At 43.6% G+C, this 21799-nt stretch overlaps 1 protein-coding gene across 1 annotated transcript in view; it reads right to left on the minus strand.

Annotated features, from left to right (window-relative positions):
- PIK3R1 (phosphoinositide-3-kinase regulatory subunit 1) overlaps positions 1 to 4949 on the minus strand; it is an 87399-nt gene extending 82450 nt beyond the window's left edge. The window contains exon 1 of the mRNA XM_053589448.1: positions 4775 to 4949. The gene's annotated coding sequence lies outside the window, so the exon portion shown is untranslated. The remainder of the gene's footprint in view (positions 1 to 4774) is intronic.
- Positions 4950 to 21799: the final 16850 nt, after the last annotated feature.

Raw genomic sequence — 21799 nt, forward strand, 5'->3', positions numbered from 1 at the left:
GCAACACGGTGAGACCCCTTCTCTATAAAACCTAAAAATAAATTAAAAAATAAAAATTGTCAAAGCAACCAACTCACTAGAATGTGTTGCATGCTTTCACACTCAGGGCTGGGTATGTGGAGGACGTGTATGTCGGCTGCAGTTCCTGCCCACAAGCACTTTAGCTATTACTGGCCGGGTATGGGGGGGGGGCACAGGCGGGAAGGGGAACAGCTCAGCCCAAGTGAAACAACAAGGAGACAGGGCTCCTCAGAAAGGAGCCACAGGGATGGGATGGCACCTGAGCACCGCAGGAGGAGCAGAGGAGAGTGTGATCCCAGCCCAGCTGACAGCAGCCCTGAGGTGATTATGGTCACCACAGGAAGGCTAGGAGAAACAATGATGGGGCTTTTGGGACCTGAGGAACAGATCTCATCGCCTAGGCCATGAGGATTCCAGTTCTTTGCATGGTAGGGAATGAAGACCCGAGGGGAAGGCCATGGAATGAGGGTACTGAAAGGAGATGATCTGAATGAAGTCTTATGCAAAGATGATGCCGTTCTGCAAAATTCTTGACAGGGTGGTAGGAGCACCGAGCTTCAGACTCAGCAGCAGCCCACGCAGTGTCTAGACATGCAATCTCGGGCAAGTGACTTAAACTTCTCTAGGGTATGGGTTTTATCCTCTGTGAGACGGATAGAAGCAAACCCACACCTCATAGGGTCATTATAAGGATTAACAAAACAACATATAGAAAGCACTTAGCTCCATACTTGATAAGAGCTTCACATAATTCACACCAACACAGTGCAATGCGTACCAGGCACAGTTCTTAGAGCTTTACAAGTACCAACTCATTTAATTCTTCTAACCATCCTGGGTTCAATTATTATCCCCATTTAAAGCTGAGAAGAGTTAAATAATTTGCCTCAATCAAGTTACAGAGCTAGCAAATTGTAGCTGTGGGATTACTATACTATTATTACATGTTATTAAATGTCACTTATTGCCATTTATACAATTCAGATTTAAAACAGGAACAGACATTTGCCAGCAATTTTCTTTTGTATTGCCTCTTGCTGCCAATGGTTCTAAATGAATCCTGAATCTAGCTAAAATAAACTCCCTGGTGTCTTAACTCCTTTTCAGAGTAAATAGACAGATAGATAAAAGCTGATGGAGACTACCCACCTAGTTCTCTACCTACCTGAGGTAGAGGATGGCTCTAGAGAGGTTAGGGCAAAGGAGGCCTGGGAGGGGCCCAAGGGGTAAGTAGTTGCGTGATGTGTGAAGCAGGGGATGGGAGTCAGTAGACAATACTCCTCTCCACCAAGGTTTAGAGCTAAGCAAACGTAGTGGAGCCCCAGGTCAGGACAGCTGACCCAGCCACCTTGGCTTTATTAAGTCATTCACCCACCAGTCTCCTCACACTTTGGCCAGACTCCTGCAACTTCCATACTCTCTGGGGTGATCATTAACCTGAAAACTATTTTGACTACTGGTGCCTGTGGGTGCATATTTGATGTACTTTATGGAAAACAATGCCGGCAGAATAAAATCTCCAAAGACTTTTTACAGCAGACTCTTTCAGTATAATGGACCTCTTTTTTAGTACCATATTCACTCTACTCTTTAAAAAAAAAATAACATAAGCCAAACAGATGAGTTTATGAGTAATTACATGGTCTACTGTTTAGCTCATTTGGCTTACTGTACGTGAAAATGGCCTTCAATAGGCACTCTTTAAGGTAAGTAATTCCAGTCTGAGTATTGGTAGAATCACAGCAAGTAATCGCAATCACGTTAGAGTGTAGGTGAATGAGGCATGGCAAAAAATTAGGTAAGTAATAGGAAATTAATTATAACCTAAGTTTTTGATAAAAAGCTGTGATAGAATTTATATTACACCTTCTAAATTAAAAAAGATAACTTGATAATCGTTTCTATTGATAAGTAACTTCCTAGTCCTCCAGGGCTTCATTAAAATGCTTCATTTTCTTGCCTTCACTGGAAAAGCCCTGTACCCTGGAAGAGGAAGAGCCACAGGGACCCTCTCTAAAACATGTAGTATATGATTTGAGCGTTTATTTCTTCTGCATTGTGTATACCTCAAACATGAGCAAATTAAAAGCAAAAATCCAAATGCAAACATTCTCACCTTGCTATCATCTACTTGACCATAAAAATCAATTTTTTCAGCCTGCTCATTAGCTCTCTCTTTATTCAGTAATACGTTAAGTCACAAAATGCAAACACAATAAAAGCCAATCTAGAATTTAGAATTATTCCTGATTTAATAACCGTGTAGACAATCTCCCAGAGTAGATGCCTTTTTTACAGAACTCCTCTGAACTACTAAGGAAAAAAATGAAAATTTCAATCCACACAGCAACCTAAACATTTCATGGCATTGAAGGAAAAATGTAAAGAAATGGCCAACACTTAAGATTGTTCAAAATTTAAGTTAGTTCAAGTTTACATTTAAGATTCAAAACCCTTCAAAACTCAGCTTAGGTGCAGATGACACTTCCAAAACATAAACACATACCACCATCATCACTGTCAATAGTCAAGATAACTCCTTGACTATTGGTAAGATAAGTTATAGGAGTTATAACCTTATAGGAGTTATAACTTATATAACTATCTATAATTATAGATAGTTACCACCTGTTTCTCCAAACTATGCGCTCAGATTCCTGTACTTAACACATTTAAACTCAAAAAATACCTAAAGAAAAACAGTATGTTTAATCAATGGGAAGTAAAATGCTGTTTTTACATTGCCTAAACATCACAGAGTTGACATGACACACTGCTATCATTTTTAAAAAGCAGATAGTAGTGTGTACATTGCAGAATTCTGCTATGTAACTAAAAACAGGTCCCAAATCAAGATAAAAGTTAAAAGTAAATACACATAACACTCTGAAAGCTAGTATCAGATAAACAAAACTTCTTTCCAATCATAAAATCTATATATTTCTCAAGGAAAAATACTATGACCTTCAGTACCTACTTGCCACTGGCGCATAATAGCTAAAGAGGCCAGCAGTGACTGCAAAGTAGGGAGCCTCCCCCACTGGTCTTTACAATTTAAACTTTGACTCTGAACCAATGTAACTTCCCAAACTTTAGTGGCATCCATGTACTCATGCCAGAGTGTGTGTGCACGCACGCACGCACACACATATCACTCCGAGTATTTTCTTTGTAAAGAACAAACACATGCTTCCCTAAGTTTAAGCAACTTTTGCACCTAAGAAAACTATCATCTGCTTGCTTTTAAATGGTTTTTCAAGAACAGAGTTCTCTGTAAGTTATAGCTAGTGTGGTACTTTTCCCCCTTTTTCAAGGATAAAAGATGCCTTGGTCCTTCTCCTGTGCATAAGTCACCAAGTTCCTAATGATTTACACTGTGAAGCTCTATTACTTTAACAGTGTGCATAAGAAATGAACCAACCTTTCCCAGCTAGTTATCTAACTTTACATCTTTAAGGTTGCAAACACGCAACACAAACTTATAAAATATTAAAATATAATTCCACCTCAAGACTTGGTCAATAAGCTTGGTGAATATCCCCTTAACAACTAAAACTTGAACCTCATCACACTTAAATGACAATCTTGTGCTGCATTCAAAACCCGGAACTGTTTTATCCATTCGTAGTTAGCGCTAACCGACAAAGAGGAAAGTTGAGCGGAAAAAAAATCCATGAAAGTCATGAAACCCCCAAACACAGGGCACACTCAGACACCCACAGCGCTGCAGCTCCGCCCGGGATTAACGGTGGAACTGAGACCTTTCCGATATTAACAGCGCTGGAGAAGCAGATTTCCCCCCAATCCAGCTGACACACATTCTGCATTCAACATGTAACAGCCATTCCGCTCACACGCTTGCATTTCACGCTCGAATTCTGGTTACCAAAGTATATTTCTGTACAAGGGTGCCTGGCCGGAGCTTTTCTGTTCTCTTTGTCTTGTGATCCAAGAGGGTAGTTTCTGCCCCGGGGAAGTAAGTGTTAGAGCTGTGGTTTCTAGACAATTGCCCACGATATCTTAGCTCCGGCTTGCACGCTCCCTTGCTCTCCCCAGCCGGCTCCATATTGCTGGGCAGATCCTTCCAGACTCGCCCCACGTTACAAAAAGCTGGATTTCCGGACCGCTCGGAGACCTTACTAAACATGCCTCCAACAACCTGCCCCAGCTTGGCCGGCACCCGACGCCGAGTTAGGGCCCCAAAGACTAACCGCCCCGAGGCGCACTTCCCCCATCCCGGAAGAGGAGGGCGGCAAACTTCTGAGGGCGGGGGCTGGAGGGGCAGCTCAGGGACCGAGCTCCGGGGACCACCACCACCCCGCTCGCCCGCCCAGGAGAAGGGCCGGGCGGCGACCCTGGCTGCAGCTGGAGGGCCGCGGGGGACGGGAGCGCTCCTTCCCCTTAACGCCAAGGAGGTAGAGCGCCCTCCTCCCGTGAAGGGCCCGGAAAACTGCACAAGGCGACAGAGGGGACCCTCGGGAGGGAAGCCCGAGCTCGCCCGCAACTCCGGGGGCGAATACGCCCGGGGCGTGCAGAACCGGTTTGGAGAAGAACGGGAAAAACGCGAGCGGGGGAATGCTGCCCGGAGGCCGAGGGATGCCGGTGGCCAGGAGGGCCAGCGGCCAGCCCGTTTCCCCTGGCGGGTCTCTGCAGAAGGAGAAGCGGTGACAGGAAGAGAGCGGCGGCAGCCGCGCACGCATGCACCGCCTCCCCCTCCCGGGCACACACACCCGGAGCCACCGCCGCCGCCTACCTCCTCTGCCGGCCGGCTTCCTTCCTCTGCGGGGCCGGCGCTGCAGCGGCGGCCTTCTGCGTGCACGGCTCCAGCGCTCCTCCGGCCCTGCTGCGACCCCCAGACCGTTCCCAGTCCGTACTCTCTGTCTCTGTCCGCTCGCCTGCTGCCTCGCCGTGGACACCGCTTCCTCCAACTCGGCTCCAGCTGCTCACGACTCCTCTCCGCGCGCCCGCAGCTCCAGCGCCCCGAGCCGGCCCCGCCCCCAGTCCAGCCCCGCGCTCCCCGCCCCCGAACCCGCGCCAACCAGCGCCCGCGTCTCCGCCCCTCTTCGCCCGCACCACGCCCCCCGCCGCTGCCACTCACAACTGCGGCCTTGGAGGTGGACCGCCGTAGGTGGGGGAGCGGAGCTCCTGCCCCCCAGACCCTGCGGCCGCCCTCTCCTTCCGCCCCCAGCTGTGGGGATGCCCTGGGCCACCCGGCCGCGCTCTGCCTCCGCTGCGGAGCGCTCTGGCTCTGCACTCCCCGGGCCGGCCCGGCTTCTGGGCGTCTCCCGGACCAGAGGCCGAGGGTCTGGGGGACGTTGAGGACAAGTTCAGACCTCTCTGGAGGGTGATCGTATCTCTAATCCGAGCGTCTGACAACCAACCCCAGCAGAGTGGCTGGGGTGGGGAAGGCTCAGATTCCAGGGCTTGCCAAAGCCAAGAGGCCCTGCAATTCCTGGCCTCGCCAGCACAGCTTCCCGAGTGGGTGGAAAAACCGCGCCCCCTCGTTTGGCGCTCCAGGGGTGAAGGAGGGGTGAAAGGGTGAACCGGAGGGACGAGCGCCCGCAACCTGCAGCTAGCTAACTCCGGGAGCCCGGCGGGTCCGCAAGAAGGGAAGAGTTTCATGAGGAGGGCGTGCGCTGCTTGATGCCTTCCAGTCCCGAGATGACAGAGCAGATGGAGGTCGTTCAGGCAGACCATCGGTCCCTTGTTGCTCCTGGGACTGGGGAGGAGAAACTCAGGTGAATTATATTGTCACTTAAATGTGTTTTAAGTGCAGAGTCTTCGAGTAGTAATTACTGAAGTTGCTCAAGAAAAATTTGATGATGGTTCGGACCTTCCACTGATGGTAAGATGGAATGCCAACGCCTCGTGTTCCGCTCTTTCTCATTAAAGTCTGTAAGATTGTGCTGCTTAAAAAGCTCTTCCTGGATTCCTTTTTCTGTATCTTAGAGACCTGCATCCGCCCACCCTGCTTGCCCTAACGCCTTTTTAAAAAATGATTCTTTCTCAATTTCCTTTCCTTACTTTTCCAAATGTAAAAAGAAAATTACTTAAAAAAAACAAACAGGCTCTTAGACTTCCATAAAACTTTAGATTTGGTTGTTTATTCCTGTGGGCATTAGAAGTAGAGCGACGAACATCCTGAAACTTACTAACTGTCCTTAGAAAATATCATTTTTAAAGGTGACTCACTTTTTAACAGAAAAGTTCCACTGAAGGCTATTCAGACACTGGTGTTTCTATTATTCCAAGGTGTCTCTTGAAGGAGACACAAAAAAGCAGGCAGGTACCCACATTATGTTTAAGAATCCACTTTACCTAGAAGTAAATACGAAATTTACCAAAGTATACTATTCACACACCTGTTAGGTGAAATGAAGGGCTCATTCACGGTCTGCATGAGCTTTGTAAGTGAAATGATGTAACTTGCCTTTTGGTAGAATTACTTTGATCCAGTCCAATAAGCAGAGATGAAACTGCTGTGACCTTGGCAGTATTTCCTTTAGGTTTCTCTCTGAAGAAACTCTGAAAATGAAAACCTTACCATTTATAGCTTCCTTTTATATATGATGTGTTCTCAGACTTACACACTGTTAACGGTGGAGTCTATTAACCCCCAAACCTAACAACAGCATAAGATTCCTACTTGCACTTCTTATTTTAGACATAGTCTTCAGCAATTTATTTCCAGCCTATGTTGCATTTTCTTTAAGTTTTTCTATCATTTTTTGAACACATATCTTAAGTCCAAAGAGTGTCCCATGGAAGGAAAAGAAATCTCTTTTCATACACGTATAGTTTTAGCCTTTGTATTAAACTAATGATACCCTCTCCCATATCACAGGTATTAGCATTTTTTAAAATTCCTTTTCATTTTCCATTGATTTCTATGAAATAAATGCAAAGGCAACAAAACAGCAGCATAGGACTTAATTGCCTCATTCAGACTTGGGTGATACAAGATTGCCAACATCATCATTTGCAGAAATTCTCAGATAGATTAATCCTGTGTTAATTGTTTTACTGATTCCTTTCTCAGATGGTCACTTTTTCTTAATAAAAATAAAAACTTTTCCTTTATAAAAATCTTGTCTGGAATCCCAAAATATAATGACTATGAGGTAAGAATTCATGTGATAAGCCCAAGAGGCCGTTGCACCACCTCATTCTCTCTCCAGAACCTCCAGGTCCTTGGACTAGTAACATTAGCATCTTCTGGGAATTTGTTGGAAAGGCAAATTGCCTATCCTCACTGAATTGGAAATGCTGGAGGTAGAGCCCAACAATCTGTGTTTTAATAAGCCCTGATGCATGCTAGAGTTTGAGAACCAATGGTTTGAGAACCATTTCTCTGGGGCTTTGGGGAACACTGGCTGAGAACCACGGCAATGAAATGCTCACATAAGCACACAAACACCACCGTTCAATAAGTAATGGCCAAACTGTTGCTTGGCAGATGTTGCCACCATCAGGGAGCTCAAAATGTCAAAGAATGTACGATGTGCAACAAGGATACAGGGGTGTCATGCATAAGGCGTGACAGCAAAGATGGTTTGAAAGTTGGCCATAGGAAGTCAATGACCCCAGTACACAGGAAGGCTTTGGGTGACCACAGCAAGCTAAGAAATTGTCCTTCCCAAAGAGGTTCAGTAGTATACTCTCATTCGCCCTCATCACTCTGACTACTTGAATAATGTGAGTGCTGGAATGAGGTTTCGTTAGATTTGAAATCTGAATAGGTATTTTAGGGTTCAAAACCAAAATAAAATGAATACAAATGCTTTGGAGACTTGCTTATCAAAGTAAGGTCCATAGGCCAGCAGTATGGGCACCACACAGGAGCTTGTGAGAAATGCATGATCCAAGGCCCTCACCTAGACCTACTGAACCACAATCGGTACAGTAACAAGATTCCCAGATAATTCATATGCAAGTTACACTTCAGAAGCTCTATCGTAGACAGGGGTCCTCAATTTGGGCTACCTATTGCTTATAAATATCCCAGTACCTAGTCTGCAGGTATATATGCAACTTGGTTTTATTTTTATAAAATTATAGAAAACACAAACTAACCTGTAACAGAAACCAGAATAGTAATTGCCTCATTATCTGCTGAGATGAGGCAGGAGTGGAGAGATGGATGGATTATAAAAGGGCATGCAGAAGCTTTGGAAGCAAAGGCAGGGTTTCTGAGCCTTTGCGTATGTCAAAGCTCACTAACTTGTGCACTTTAAATATGTCCAGTTAATTATATATCAATTATACCTCAATAAAACTGTTAGGAAAAAGAAAAGGATCTCCTTCCTCATGGTGTTCTAATTTCATCCATCAGAAAACGATTATGACATACTGATTTTGTTAAAAATGACGAGAATTCTCTAATGTTTGCCAGAAACTTGTCATAATAAATATTCAAATCTTTATCTTGCGACTGATGCTCTCCTTGGTATGATGCTCTTGTTACACAATCTGTACAACCCATAGGCCCAGCATCCTGAAAATCCTCCGTTGTTCACAGTACCACCTTCCTGATACAAGGAAAACCTAGGAGCAGAGTGATTGATTGAAACACTATTTTTAATGAGCATAGATTCAGAGTAAATGGTGATGGAGAGTCTTGAGGGATATTTCATCCTGGCTTTAGAAAACCCAGTTAAAATGTCCCAGGCACTTCATGGAGCTGGTCTTCCTGGTGAGCAGAATGTTTACCTCCCTGTCCCAGGAACTTTCTCCCTGACTGCCTGATAAATATGAGTGAGCTCTTACTCTCCTGGCTTCCTCCTGGGCAGGTTCCACACTACTACCTCACTTTGATTAAAACTGTTTTACAAAGCTTACAGTACACTGAAGTTTGGTTTCCTGGGTTAATATCATATTCCAGCCCCAACTCGTAGGACTTAATCACCTCATTCAGACTTGGGTAATAAAACATTTTCAACATCATCATTTGCAGAAAGTCTCAGATTTATCATGTGTTAATTGTTTTATTGATTCCTTTCTCAGATGTTCACTTTTTCCAAAGTTCTCCAGCCACCTTACTCCAACAAAAGCAACCCTCTTAGATCTCTAAGGAATGTTTCATTTGAGCTAAAGAAGCAATTTGGAAACATTCTGCTATGGGCTTGCATTTGAAAAGCGAGACCTGAGTGTAAAGACAATGAAAACCAAGCTAATACACCATATTCCTTAGTGATTCAACTAATTGTAAATTTAGCCCATGGTTGATTATATTCCACACCTATGCCTGGAGCATTGACACAAATTGTCAGGGTGCTGTTACAGCTGTCTGGGTAGAAAGATTTGCTTAAATATGCTTGTGTTGGCACTGCTGGCATAAAAATTAAGGGCAAAGTCATGCTGATAGATAATGAGCCCTTTATCAAGGGAACTGTGTTGGACAATCTCGCTACTCAAAAAGAATTTTTCAAAAGAAACCACAGCCTTTGTTCCCTCCACAGGAGAGGACCCAGAGCTGTCAGTGCTGCTGACACAACCTGGCCCCTAGCATTCGAACAGGCCTGCAGAAGAAAGGACACACATTACCATCAGCCTCCCCAGTCTAGCTCCTATCACATAGCCTTTTCTTTGGGTCCTGCCAAGCTGTGTGAGCAAAGAAAACACTTCAGGTCAAAGAAGCTGTAGTCTGACAGTACCAATTTTTCTAAAAAGGGTTAGAATCTTTTATTTAAACACTCAAACTTCTTGTTGGTAGATGCATCACAATGTTAACAAGTATTTCCTTTCTGCTGTTATGAATAAAATGCATTTTGAAGGAACGACTATAGATAATTTAGGATTTTTGTAAGTTATTGATTTATTTACTTACGTATTTGAAAAACATAGCCTATGTGTCCTGTTTTAAGAAGGGAGCCATGCTTATCATGGCTTTTGTATTGAATTTTAATGCTTTTTAAAGAGGACTTGTACACGAATTGTTTTATTTGATCCACCAGTCTTGACTCGTTGGCAGATTGTGCATTGTGATTCTCATTTTGTAGATGAAGATATGGACTCAGAAGGCCACCTGACTTGGCCTGAGTCCTGAAGGTAGTAAGCAACAGAACCTTCTTTTTCCTCTTGGAGTATAGTGGATGTTGCCTCCTTGTTCAATAATACCTCCCTTTAGGTTATTTCACTCTTTCCCCTAAATCTGTAATATGCCACTTCTAGGCAACTTTCAGTCTAACTCTACAATAACTGACTGAACTATTATCACCATGACTTGAGGAGAAACTTTGAAAGGGCCCCAAGAGGATTTGGAATGATTAACACAAAATTTCAGGCCTCTGAGATCACCGTATCTCTCTTCTTGAGTAATCTTGAATTATAGAATTGGCAAGTGCTTTCCTTATACTTCATCTAACTCTCTCATTTTTCAGGTAAGGAAACTGAGACCCACAGAAGCTATGTCACTGTCTCTGTGCCAGAGTAAGTTAGTGCTCCAAGTCACACAGCTAGTGAAAGGACTATAACAAGAACCTATGTCTAAGGCCCTGGTACGGTATAATCCTAGCATGTAATCCTAGCACTCTGGGAGGTCAAGGTGGGTGGATCACCTAATCTCAAGAGTTCCAGACCAATCTGAGTGAGAGTGAGACCTCATATCTACTAAAAATACGAAAAATAGCTCGGCGTCAAGGCAGGTGCCCATAGTCCCAGTTACTTGGGAGGCTGAGGCAGGAGGATGGCTTAAGCCCGAGAGAGTTTGAGGTTGCTGTGAGCTAGGAAGCCATGGTACTCTCCCAGGGTGACAGAATGAGACTCTGTCTCAAAAAAAAAAAAAACAAAAAAAAGAACCTACGTCTGAATCCAGGCCCAGGCCTGTTCTTCCCCCATGCCTCACTGGTTTCATTCCAGTTTAGCCAGTGCCTGGGAAATATTTGCCAAATATAACAGGCACCGTTGACTTATTGAAGAAAAGATTTATGACTCGTATACATGATTACCGGACTGCCAACAATGCCCTTGTAAAAGATTAATAATCTTGTACAAAATGTAGGCGCTGTGCCACATGAAAAACAGGATGAACTATGCAGACCGATGATGCAATCAAAGGCAAAACTTATTTAAACATGAAATGCTATAAAATATGCTACCACCTTTAATCCTGACACACAATTGTGGCAAAGGAGTTGGCCATTCCTGCTCTTTTTTCAGTCTCTGAATTTGAAGGGAAAAGACAATACATATCTGTTCCTAAGCCATTCACCTGGCCCTGGATATCTGCCCACACCAAATTTTCACCACCATTGTCACTTCCTTTCCACAGTTCACTATCCAGCTATTATTTCCCTCATGTCTTTCTTTCTTTTTCTTTTCTTTCTTTTTTTTTTTTTTTTTTGAGACAGATTCTCACTTTGTCACCCTTTCTAGAGTGCCATGGCATCAGAGTTCACAGCAACCTTAAACTCTTGGGTTCAAGTGATCCTCTTGCCTCAACTTCCTGAGTAGCTGGGACTATAGGCTCCTGCCACAGTGTCCAGCTATTTTTACAGATGGGGTCTCCCTCTTGCTCGGGTTGGTCTTGACTCCTGAGATCAAGCAATCCACCTGCCTTGGCCTCCCAGAGTGCTGGGATTACAGGCATGAGCCACTGCACACAGCCCTTATTTCCCTCATTTCATTACTAATTGCTATATAATACTAAAAACCTAGCATTACTAAATGCTAACTGACAAAAACCTAGTGTTCTTCCCAACACAATGGTATGTGCTTTAGCAGAGGTGACTTTGCCATTCTTTTTCTTTTTCATTCTTTTTTGGAAAAAGGTTCAGAAACTTATTTGCTTATCAACAGGCCACCATGCAGAAGGCTACCTGACCATTGGCTTTAGAATCAAAGTAATACCATATAAGTGACCATTAGGGCCATTAGTTTGAGGTAGTTCAAGTTGATGTGCCTTTGCTCTAGTAAGAAGGTTTGAGTATATCTATGATCACAGGTAGAAAGTTCATGAACAGAGGAGTGCTTTATACATATAATATATTTAGTCCCCACAAACACAGGTAAGGAAATTATGGCACATAAAAGGTTAAGCAGCTGGCAGAGCTAAACTTTGAACTTAAGCAACTTGGCTTTAGACAGTGTCCTCTAAAGTAGAGGTCTGTTAACTCTGGCCCTCTTTCTTTCTTTCTTTCTTTCTTTCTTTCTTTCTTTCTTTCTTTCTTTCTTTCTTTCTTTCTTTCTTTCTTTCTTTCTTTCTTTCTTTCTTTCTTTTGAGACAGAGTCTCACTATATCACCCTTGGTTGAGTGCTGTGGTGTGGTGTCATAACTCACAGCAACCTCAAACTCTTGGGCTTAAGGGATTCTCTTGCCTCAGCCTCTCAAGTAGCTGGGAGTACAGGCGCCAGCCACAATGCCCAGCTATTTTTTTGTTGTAGTTGTCATTGCTGTTTTTAGCAGGCCGGGGTCGGATTTGAACCCACCAGCCCTAATGTATGTGGCCAGGACCCTAACCACTGAGCTATGGGCACCGAGCCCCACCACCTGACTTTCAAATAACTTTTGAAGTTGTCTGTATCTGCTTTCATGCTACCATGGAAGAACTGAGTAATTACAACAAAGACTTCATCCACAAAGCCTAAAATGTTTACTATCTGGCTCTTTACAGAAAAGCTTTACTGACTCTTGCTATAAATTATACTGCGGAATAATAGCGACTGTTCCTCTCTCATCTTTTAAAAATACAAGTACATCTGAAAGCCGTTGTTATAGAGATTAACAATTTAATACATAAAAGATAGTTTAGCATCTACCTTATTCTTCCCCATTTGTTTCAAAGATGAGGAAACTGAGGTCTCAGGAGATCAAAAGGAAAAATTTACCCTTAGGTCACGCTGAGTGAGTGAGGTAGACCCAGGACTAGAATCCAAATCTCCAGCCTACCAATCTGTATGTTTCAGATTCAAGTTTCAATTAGCACCTTGGCAGGGATATGTTAAAAATGAGTGAAGAGCAAGACTGGAAGGAATGCTAAACACCATTCGGCAGACGGAGAATGAACTCAAAGGCAAGTATGGAGAGGCCAAAAACAAAGAAACACTATCAGTGCTGATAACTGGGGTGCAAGGGCACCCAGATGAGACAAACAGTATCTACTTCCCAGCTTTGTCCAGGGCCAGCCCTGATGGGGCCTCTCGAGCCCGCTGCAACTCCCAGCCCCTGACTTCTCTTTCATGGTCTACTGGACACCCAGAATTGATTACCTTATAAATGTTATCAGCCATGTATGTGTTCAGTCCTAACTAGATTGTAAATTCCTTGAGGGAAAGTCCATGGGTTATGAACAGCATGGGATATAGATTCTGTCTTCCTTTCCTGAAAGAGAGGACACACAGAGGGAAGTCATAAGTAAAAAGTTGGCCTGATTATTTCCTAATACTTTTTTAAATGTCCATCCACAAGAAAGTTTATAAGAGTTCTTTATTTAGGTCATCTTCATCACCAGTAATTTGTACAGCCCTCATTTTATCTAGTGCCTCAAAAGAATACACTATTGAGACCAGCCTCTCCATCGACCATGCTCGTCTTTATTTCTAAGGGAACAAAACGCACATTTTCCCCAATACAACTGACATTCCATCTCCTGCTTTTCTTTTAAGGCTTAGGGAAATCTTAGTGTTAATCAAACGAGAATGAAAAGAACTAGAATTTGTTATATAATTTTCCACCCACAGAAAAGCAAATGATATTTAAAGGCAGGATAATTTCAGAATTAGCATATTGCGTTGTTGAAAGAACCAGTTCAAAACTCATGGTTTATACACAAATGCAAATCTACTGTCATATTTCATTGTCTAATATGAAATTTTAGAGATGCCAAGAAACTTCAGATGCCATGATTAAAAAAGGAAAAAACAACCTGTCCAGAGAGGAGAAATATTTTGTAGAGTCGTCAGCCTTCTTGTAATGGGAAACTTGCACTGTTTGCCCAGCCTCTGCTTTTCCCGGACTTGCCACTCCAGTCCCAAGGCAGTGCCCTCAGATTACCATGGGAGCATTCAGTCCAGCCACAGTTCAGCACAGTACGTGATTAATCACAGCCTTTTCCCCAGGTCCTACAGTTGACTGGTGTGGAAGAAGACAGCTTAGTCAAGCTAATGAGTTCTTTCCCTAGTTCATTCCCTGGAATGTGTATGGAGAGAGTCAGGATAGTCTCCCTCTGATGTCTGCGCTCTAGGATGAAAACCTCAGGAGCTGTCAGCTGCCGTATCTTCTTTCATGTTGACAGGAAAAGTGCCAGAAACTGGTTTATGAGGAGAGAGAAAGAACAAAGCTGAGTGTGCAGAGAGGAAGAATTGAGGAGTGGGAACTGTGAAGTCATGAATTCACGATGCTCATTTCTCCTAAGCCCAAGCTGCAGGTTTATTCTTGTGCTCAATGAGACACCTTTATATCCTTACAATGAAAATGTTCTCTCTGTTTAAGCTCACGGGAGTGAAATTTCTGTCCCTTGGCAGTAAATGTGCTAAGAAATATACAAAGTCAAAAATTCTAAGGAGAAGATGAAATGGAAATAGGTTTTCTAGGAAAATATGCATAGTTTAAGGTAAGATATTTATAGGTTAATAAGCTCCTTCAGATTACTAGTGGGGGCCGATTAAGCAGATCAGTGACAAGAACTCAATAAAAACAACTGGCAAACTCAATTGTTTTTTGTTGTTGCTGTTGCTTTTGTCGTTATTGTTGCTGTTTTCTGTTTTAATAAATAATAAATAGGAAGGACTGATGACCCAGAGAAAAGATAGGTAAAGCACATGATGTTAAAGCACAGTCTGCACGCCCAAGTTGAAGGCCTCCCGACGTACCATCTGTGTCTAGTCTCTGTCTCAACAAATGGCACAATTCCCCATCTTTTTGTGTGAGGAGAAGCCTGGTAGTCATTCACTCTGTTTTCCTTGCACTGAGGCCATCATGTCATCATCCCACCTGTCTTAGTGATTTCGTCAATTAGAAATCTCTTAAATGTATTCATTTTATCTCCATTGCTACTACCCTGATCCAAACTTGCATCATTTGGTAGACACTGAATTAATTTTCATTCTGAAATCTCTTAATCCCTAGCACTGTTCTAGCCAAAGGATGCTTTATAAAATGTAAGTCTGACGATGGCATCTATCTCCCCAAACACACGTATTACATATATTCTCTTTAAAACATTTTGGTGGTGTCCCATTCTTGTAGGGCAGCAGTTCTCAACCTGTGGGTCGCAACCCACAGGAACTGTATTAAAGGGTCGCAGCATTAGGAAGGTTGAGAACCACTGCTGTAGGGTGACGATCCTTACCCCTGGCTTCACAGTAAAAATTTCCTGCAAGCTTTAAAAAAATTGTCTATACCTGGGTCTTCCTTCCAGAAACTTTCATGGAGTAGGATCCTTTTGTCAATATTTCAAAAATGCTTCCTAGGTGATTCTGACATGCGACCAGAGTTAAAGAAATCTGCTACGGGTCCATAAACCAAAATCGTGGACACAGGCTTTACACAGTCTTCCCCCTGCTACGTCTCTTCCCTCCTCACATACCACACCCTGTGTTCTATTCTTTAGCCATGCTCGTCTTCTCTCAGTTCCTCAAAATCACCACCCTCCTTCCTGCCTGCCCAGGGGCCTCTGAGCAGGTTTTCCTGTGGAACGTGCTCCTGCTTCTCCGGATCTTATCTCTGCACTACTCCCCTGGGGAAGCCTTCCTCAGCCTCCCTGCTTGGGTCAGCTCCCCATTCCGGGCTTATCACACTCAGCCCCTTTCCTTTGTAGCACCCATCACAGTATAGTTTTACATTTATGCGTAATTCTTTGAATAATGTTTGTCTTCCCTGCTAGACCATAAACTCCACAAAGGCAGGGACTGTTTTTGCTTTGCTCACCACTGTATCTTTAGTCCTTAGCCTCTCCCTGGAATGAAGGAGTTCCTCTCTTATGTGTTGGGTGATCAAGCAAGGGGAAGGGTTTTGCTTACCAAGGGTAGCCCAACTAGCTGTGGAATTAAAATTCAGCACCAAGATTTTTGTTACACAAGTAACAAAACATCTCAAGCCTTCAGTGTACTGTATGAAACTCTAAGGGTTGTGTGGCTGATGATGGTTTGTGCAACCAAGGGAGTGGGGTGTGATGAAGTTTAGGACAGGTGAAAGGTCTAAAGGGGAGGCCTCTGACCAACCAGATCCAGTCTTTCATTTCACCCCTCAAGTTCTGCCTTTGTCTCAGGGGGCATGGCCTGAAAGAAGACAAGGAGAACCTTTGCCCAGTAATTCTGCAGGACTTGGCAGGGCAAGGCAACACCCTGTGGGGTCAGTGGCACAGACTGTGGGTTTGTTTGGGTGGCAGAGAAAGTACTCACCCAACCAAGAGAGGACTTGCCCAACCAAGAGTGGACTCACCCAACCAAGAGAGGATTCACCCAACCAAGAGTGGACTCACCCAACCAAGAGAGGACTCACCCAACCAAGAGAGGACTCAGCCAACCAAGAGAGGACTCAGCCAACCAAGAAAGGACTTACCCAACTAAGAGATGTCTAGTTTGGTAGTTAGACTTGGAGCCAGACTCCCTAATTTCAAATCTAAATGTCCTTAAGACAAGTTACTTATGTTCTCTATGCTATTTCCAAAGTGTAGCATATGGATAGTGATAGTACCTACCTCATATCATGTATAAAAGATAGAGTCTCTTTAGTATAGCAATTACAAATATAATGAAGTCTAGTGATAAAACAAGCACAACGGCCCTTCTTCAACCATGGTTTTAATAATTTTATTCCTACTCTAAGAACTCTGCCAGCTTCCCCATTTTTGCTTCCGTGTTGGTAGAGCTGCCGTCGGAGCGTTGGTAATTGCATGGTTTTAACCACGGTAGCACCCAGACTCCTCTGTGCCAGCCACACTTCCTACCACCAGTGAGAAGAAGCTATTTGTTTCTGAATAAGATCAAAGCAAAGCACATTTATGATTCCTGAATTGTAAATAAATTACAACTATACAGATAATTTGCCTTCCCACTGCAGGCACCAAAATGTCACTGATGTCTGAGAATGTGACACTCTGCTTTGACCTCCATGCCCTGCAACACCTCTGAAGGCAAGTCTGTTAATTCCTGGAGTAAAGACAGAGAGCTTGCACAGGGATTCCCTCTCCCTGTCATCATTGCACATCATATTCCCAGGGACACAGATAAGGGGGAGGGGATCTCATTTATTTACACTCCCTAAAATGAAATGTTCTTACCATGTAGTAAAACCTAAAGCAAATTGGATACACTATACATTTTTGGCAAAAAATGTACCATTATACATTTTTGGTAAAACAGTTACCAGAAGCAACACAAATTTCACTTCCACCAAATTTTGATTGACTAGTGCTTAGTGGAAAAGGAATGTGATGGCTAATTTTATGTTTCAACTTGAATGGGCCATTGGGTGCCTGTATATTTGGTCCAACATTATTCTGGGTGTGTCTGTAAGAATGCTTTAGGATGAGATGAGCACTGGGATTAGTACAGTGAGTACTTGGTTTCCCTAACGTGGTTGGGCCTCATCCAATTGGCTGAAGGTCCGAATAGAACAAAAGTCTGGCAGTACATGGTAAGAGGGAATTTCCTCCTTCCTGACCACCTAGAGCTGGAAGAGAGAGAGAGTGCATGTGTGTTCTCTGCCTTCAGGCTTTTACTGAAATGTTGGCTCTCTCTTGATTTTATATCTGCTGGCATTTGGACTAAACGTTGTACCATCAATTCTCTGGTTCTCAGGCATTTGGACTTAGACTGGAACTGTAACAGAAGTTCTCTTGGGTCTCCAGCTCACTGGATTGTAATCTGTGAACTTTTACAATCACATGTTAGTTCTTCAAAATAACTCTCTAATGTTCAGGACATAGTAGGATGGAAGATTCTAATGATTCCCAGGACTTCCCACTGCCCTCAGACACCCCGAGGAGGCAGTGGCAGGAGTGTACTGTCTACACCAAAGAACAGCAGAGCAAGCTAGAAAAACACTTTGAGATTAACAAGCCCTGGCAGTACTACTTAACTAGCAGGAGCACCAAGTACAGGTGTGGGTCAAGAACTGCAGGGCCAAACTGTCTTGGCAGTGGCTTCAGCAACTGCAGCAACTATCCAAATGTGAAGGCCATGAAGGCTGCAGCCATGGAACCTGCGTTGCACCCACCTGTCCCAGGGCCTGTGCACCCAACTACAGCAGCCCCATGTTCCCACAGCACGGAGGTTTCCAGAGCACCTCATTTCCTGGTCCCACAGGAATCTTCCCAGCAGCAGAATACATCACAGACTGTAGCCTCCACCAAGCCTGGGGGTGCCCAAGGACAGCGTCCAGGAGGGTGTCCCTGGCCCAGACCCAAGCCAATGCCCAACTTCAGGCCAAAGCCCATGCTCGGTTCCAGGCCCAACCTCAGCCCCAGGCCCCTTCCCAGGCGTAGCCTTGGTCCCAGGCCTAACCTCAGGCCTAAGCCCAGGCCCAGGCTCATGCCCATTCCCAGGCTCAGGCTCATTCCCAGGTCTTGCCCCAGACCCAACCCCAGGCCCAAGCGCAGGTCCATTCCTAGGCCCAGGCCCAGGCTGAGGTTCATACCGATTCCCAGGCCCATGCTCATTCCCAGGCCCTGCCCCAGCCCCAGCGTCAGGCCCACTGTGGACTCAGAGCCCTTATGCCTCTGATTTCTCAGCAGACATTCTGTTATTATCTGACATTTCTGAGCTCCTCTTTCCCCAAGACCCCTCCCAGGTCTCCTCAGTCTCCATCACCACATCTGGGCACCAAGAGGGGGATGGTTTTGTGGATATAAAAGACTCAGGCTCTAGGTCACTACTGGATTTATAGGGAGTTGTGCCTGTAATTCTTAATATTGGTAATAAAGGACAACTTTAACCCCCAAAATAAAAATAAATAGAATAAAATAAAATAACTCTCTTTCTACACACACACACACACACACACACACACACACACACACACACTATTGGGTCTTTTTCTCTGGATAACCCTGACTAATACAAGGAGATTAGAACGTTTTTATGCCTTAGTCAATTCAGGAGGTAAAATGTTGTTGACTTTTTTCCTTGCCAATGAAGACTCAGAGTGTTTTAGAGAAATACTACACATTGTGAACATGAGTCATTCTCTGTACAACGCTGTGGGGAAAAGAAGGGGAATTAACGTGTGGTGAGCGTTCACTATAAGCCATTTACACAAACATCAATTCAATTAATTGAATAAAGGAGTAGTTACTGACCTAAGAAATTAGTTTAAGAACAAGTCCCAAACATCCATTTTATTATTTGCCTTTCCTAATAAATATGGAATTTTCTAAATTGGAAAAGCCTTGAATCTGGCCCAATGCAAGCTAGAGCAAGAGCTTTCTTTTGCAAAGAGAAGCTATGTAAATTTCAAGAAAGAAGATGCTATTTCTTTCCTTTTGTTAATCAACTAGGGGGGCACTTTCAAAATACTATTCTTCCTGACAAAACTGCATCATTGTGATGCAAAATATGTGACTTGACATTCTGTCTCCTTGCACCCAAAGGGTGATTGATGTAAGTCTTGGTGATGGGGCAGTCACCACCTGGAAATACAAGAGGTCACTGGTACAGGGTCAGGCAGGCTCAGGAACACCTCCATTCCCTCACAGGCTTTTTGTAAATCACAAGAAGCCTTCTGGACTCAGCAATGACTGCCCCTGACATAGAAACTCCAAGAGTTTATTGCGAGACATGAAGAAAGGGTCAGGAAGTTGGTTCTTCTGACCTATATCTGAAGACAGCAACTTGGAGTCCCATGACCTCCTGGTGAGATCTTTCTGAGACTTTTCTTTATGTGCCTGATGGAAGGATGGGAAGGTCAGGGAGGAAAAGGATTCCCACAGAGATCAACAGGTTGGCAGGAGTCACACTTCACTCACCCTCATCTATAAAAAGATCTAAACCCCCTGGTCTCTGCACTTTTTGATAGGTCATAACTCCAGTTACTGACAAAATAATGTTTTGTAATGGTCGAGAAGCAATGACTGGAATTGCAACCATAGGTTCTAACTTTGTCTCTTGGTCACCTCAAATTCTCTGGGCATCAGCTATCAGTCTGGGGTGGGGTAAGATGGGGTAGGCTAAGAAGGGCTGGGAGAAAGGAGGAGGTGGGATTATCAAAACTCCTCAAAAAAAAACAAAAAGCAAAAAAACCAAGGTTTTCTCTTATCTATAGACATAGTGGTATTATCAGCATGATAAGCCTTCTAAATAATCAAAAATAAAAATTTGGCAGTCCCAAGCTCCCTTCTCCTTCATGTAAATGGCAAGGGTTCATTGCTTGTCAGCCTTCTGTTTAGTTTAGAAAATATTTGGCAGCATTTGCTATAACACAGACCCCATGCTAGGTTCTGGAAGCATAGAATGAACTCACAAACTTGTGAGGGCTTCAGGAGGATCCATGTTGCTAGTCGGGAAACACATGCTAAGTTGTTATTTTTAAAGAAAATCACAAAACACACTTACGGTAGTTTTAAAACGTATCTGCACATTATTTGATTCACCTTCTATTAAGAGGGGACAATCTTAGCGGCTCGATTGGAACTACCTGAATCTTACACGGGATGTCGTATGGTATCTGAGGCAGCCTGGACAAGGCACCAGTCTGGTTCTCTTGAGACCCTCTTGGGGAAGCCTTCCACCAGCTAGGATGTCTGACTTCCCTGGGATGGCCATGTTGGTGTAGGGCCAATGGTAAGAGCCCTTGCTGAATTCACAGCAGACACCTCAACTGCTGAACCTATGAAAGAGCGCTAATGAGTTGCATGTGACTGGAGCTCCAGCAACATCTGACTGCAACTGCATGCAAAATCCCCAAGGGAGCTGCTTGGGCTGAGCTCTTCCTGAATTCCCAGCCCATGAAATTGTGAACAAACTAAAATGATGGCTTTAAGCTATTGGTTCTCGGGGTGATTTATTATGCCACGATAGTAACCAGAATAACATTTTCACTAATATTACTTAGGTAAGCAATCCAAAATCAAAGTAACTGTAGGAACATTTATAATTTTTCCAATGGATATAGCCCCTGCTCAGGGAGAGAAAGATAACAATGGTGTAGCTGACCTAAAACTCTCACAAACAGAAGCATGCAATGTTCTAAAATCTTATTTTTGTTCAAGTATAGCCTTGAAAAGTAGCTTAAGTTTCCTCAAACTAGAAATATATCCATGAAACATGAGCATTGTGAAAAAACAAAATTCAATTTAAGAAAAATAAAACAAAGATGACCCTTGAAATAAAAACTGCAGTTGTCCAATGTCATATTATCAGTGTTCTTCAGGACAAATGAATTTTTCTGTTTTTGTTTCACTAACCACAGTGAAACATATTCTGGTCTGGTGATCAGAGGAAAAATACAGAAAGATAAGTATAGGTTCATGCCTCCTACCCCTCCAGCTAGATCGTGTGGTACACATACCTCTCATCATAAATTCATAGGTATTTTCAATACTATCAAGGTTCAAGTGCTTTAATTCATTTGGAAAGTGGAGTATGATCCATCTCTCAAGAATGACAGCATCAGGACTCCATGAACTGGCTGCTTTTCTGAAGATGCTTGTCCCAACACTGGAGAAAATATTGCTATTTTAACAGGTGACAATTTAAGGGCCTATCTGGGAAAGCAGTTAACCTTGCCTCTTTATTTTGGTTTCTTTATTTGCAAAGTAGTAATTATGGTCCTGACTTACCTTAAAGAGTCTCTGTGTAGGTTGGGAGAGGCTGCAAACTGGTTAAAAAAAAAAATTAGTCT

The sequence above is a fragment of the Nycticebus coucang genome, chromosome 1 (genome assembly GCF_027406575.1).
Source record: "Nycticebus coucang isolate mNycCou1 chromosome 1, mNycCou1.pri, whole genome shotgun sequence".
Taxonomy (NCBI): domain Eukaryota; kingdom Metazoa; phylum Chordata; class Mammalia; order Primates; family Lorisidae; genus Nycticebus; species Nycticebus coucang.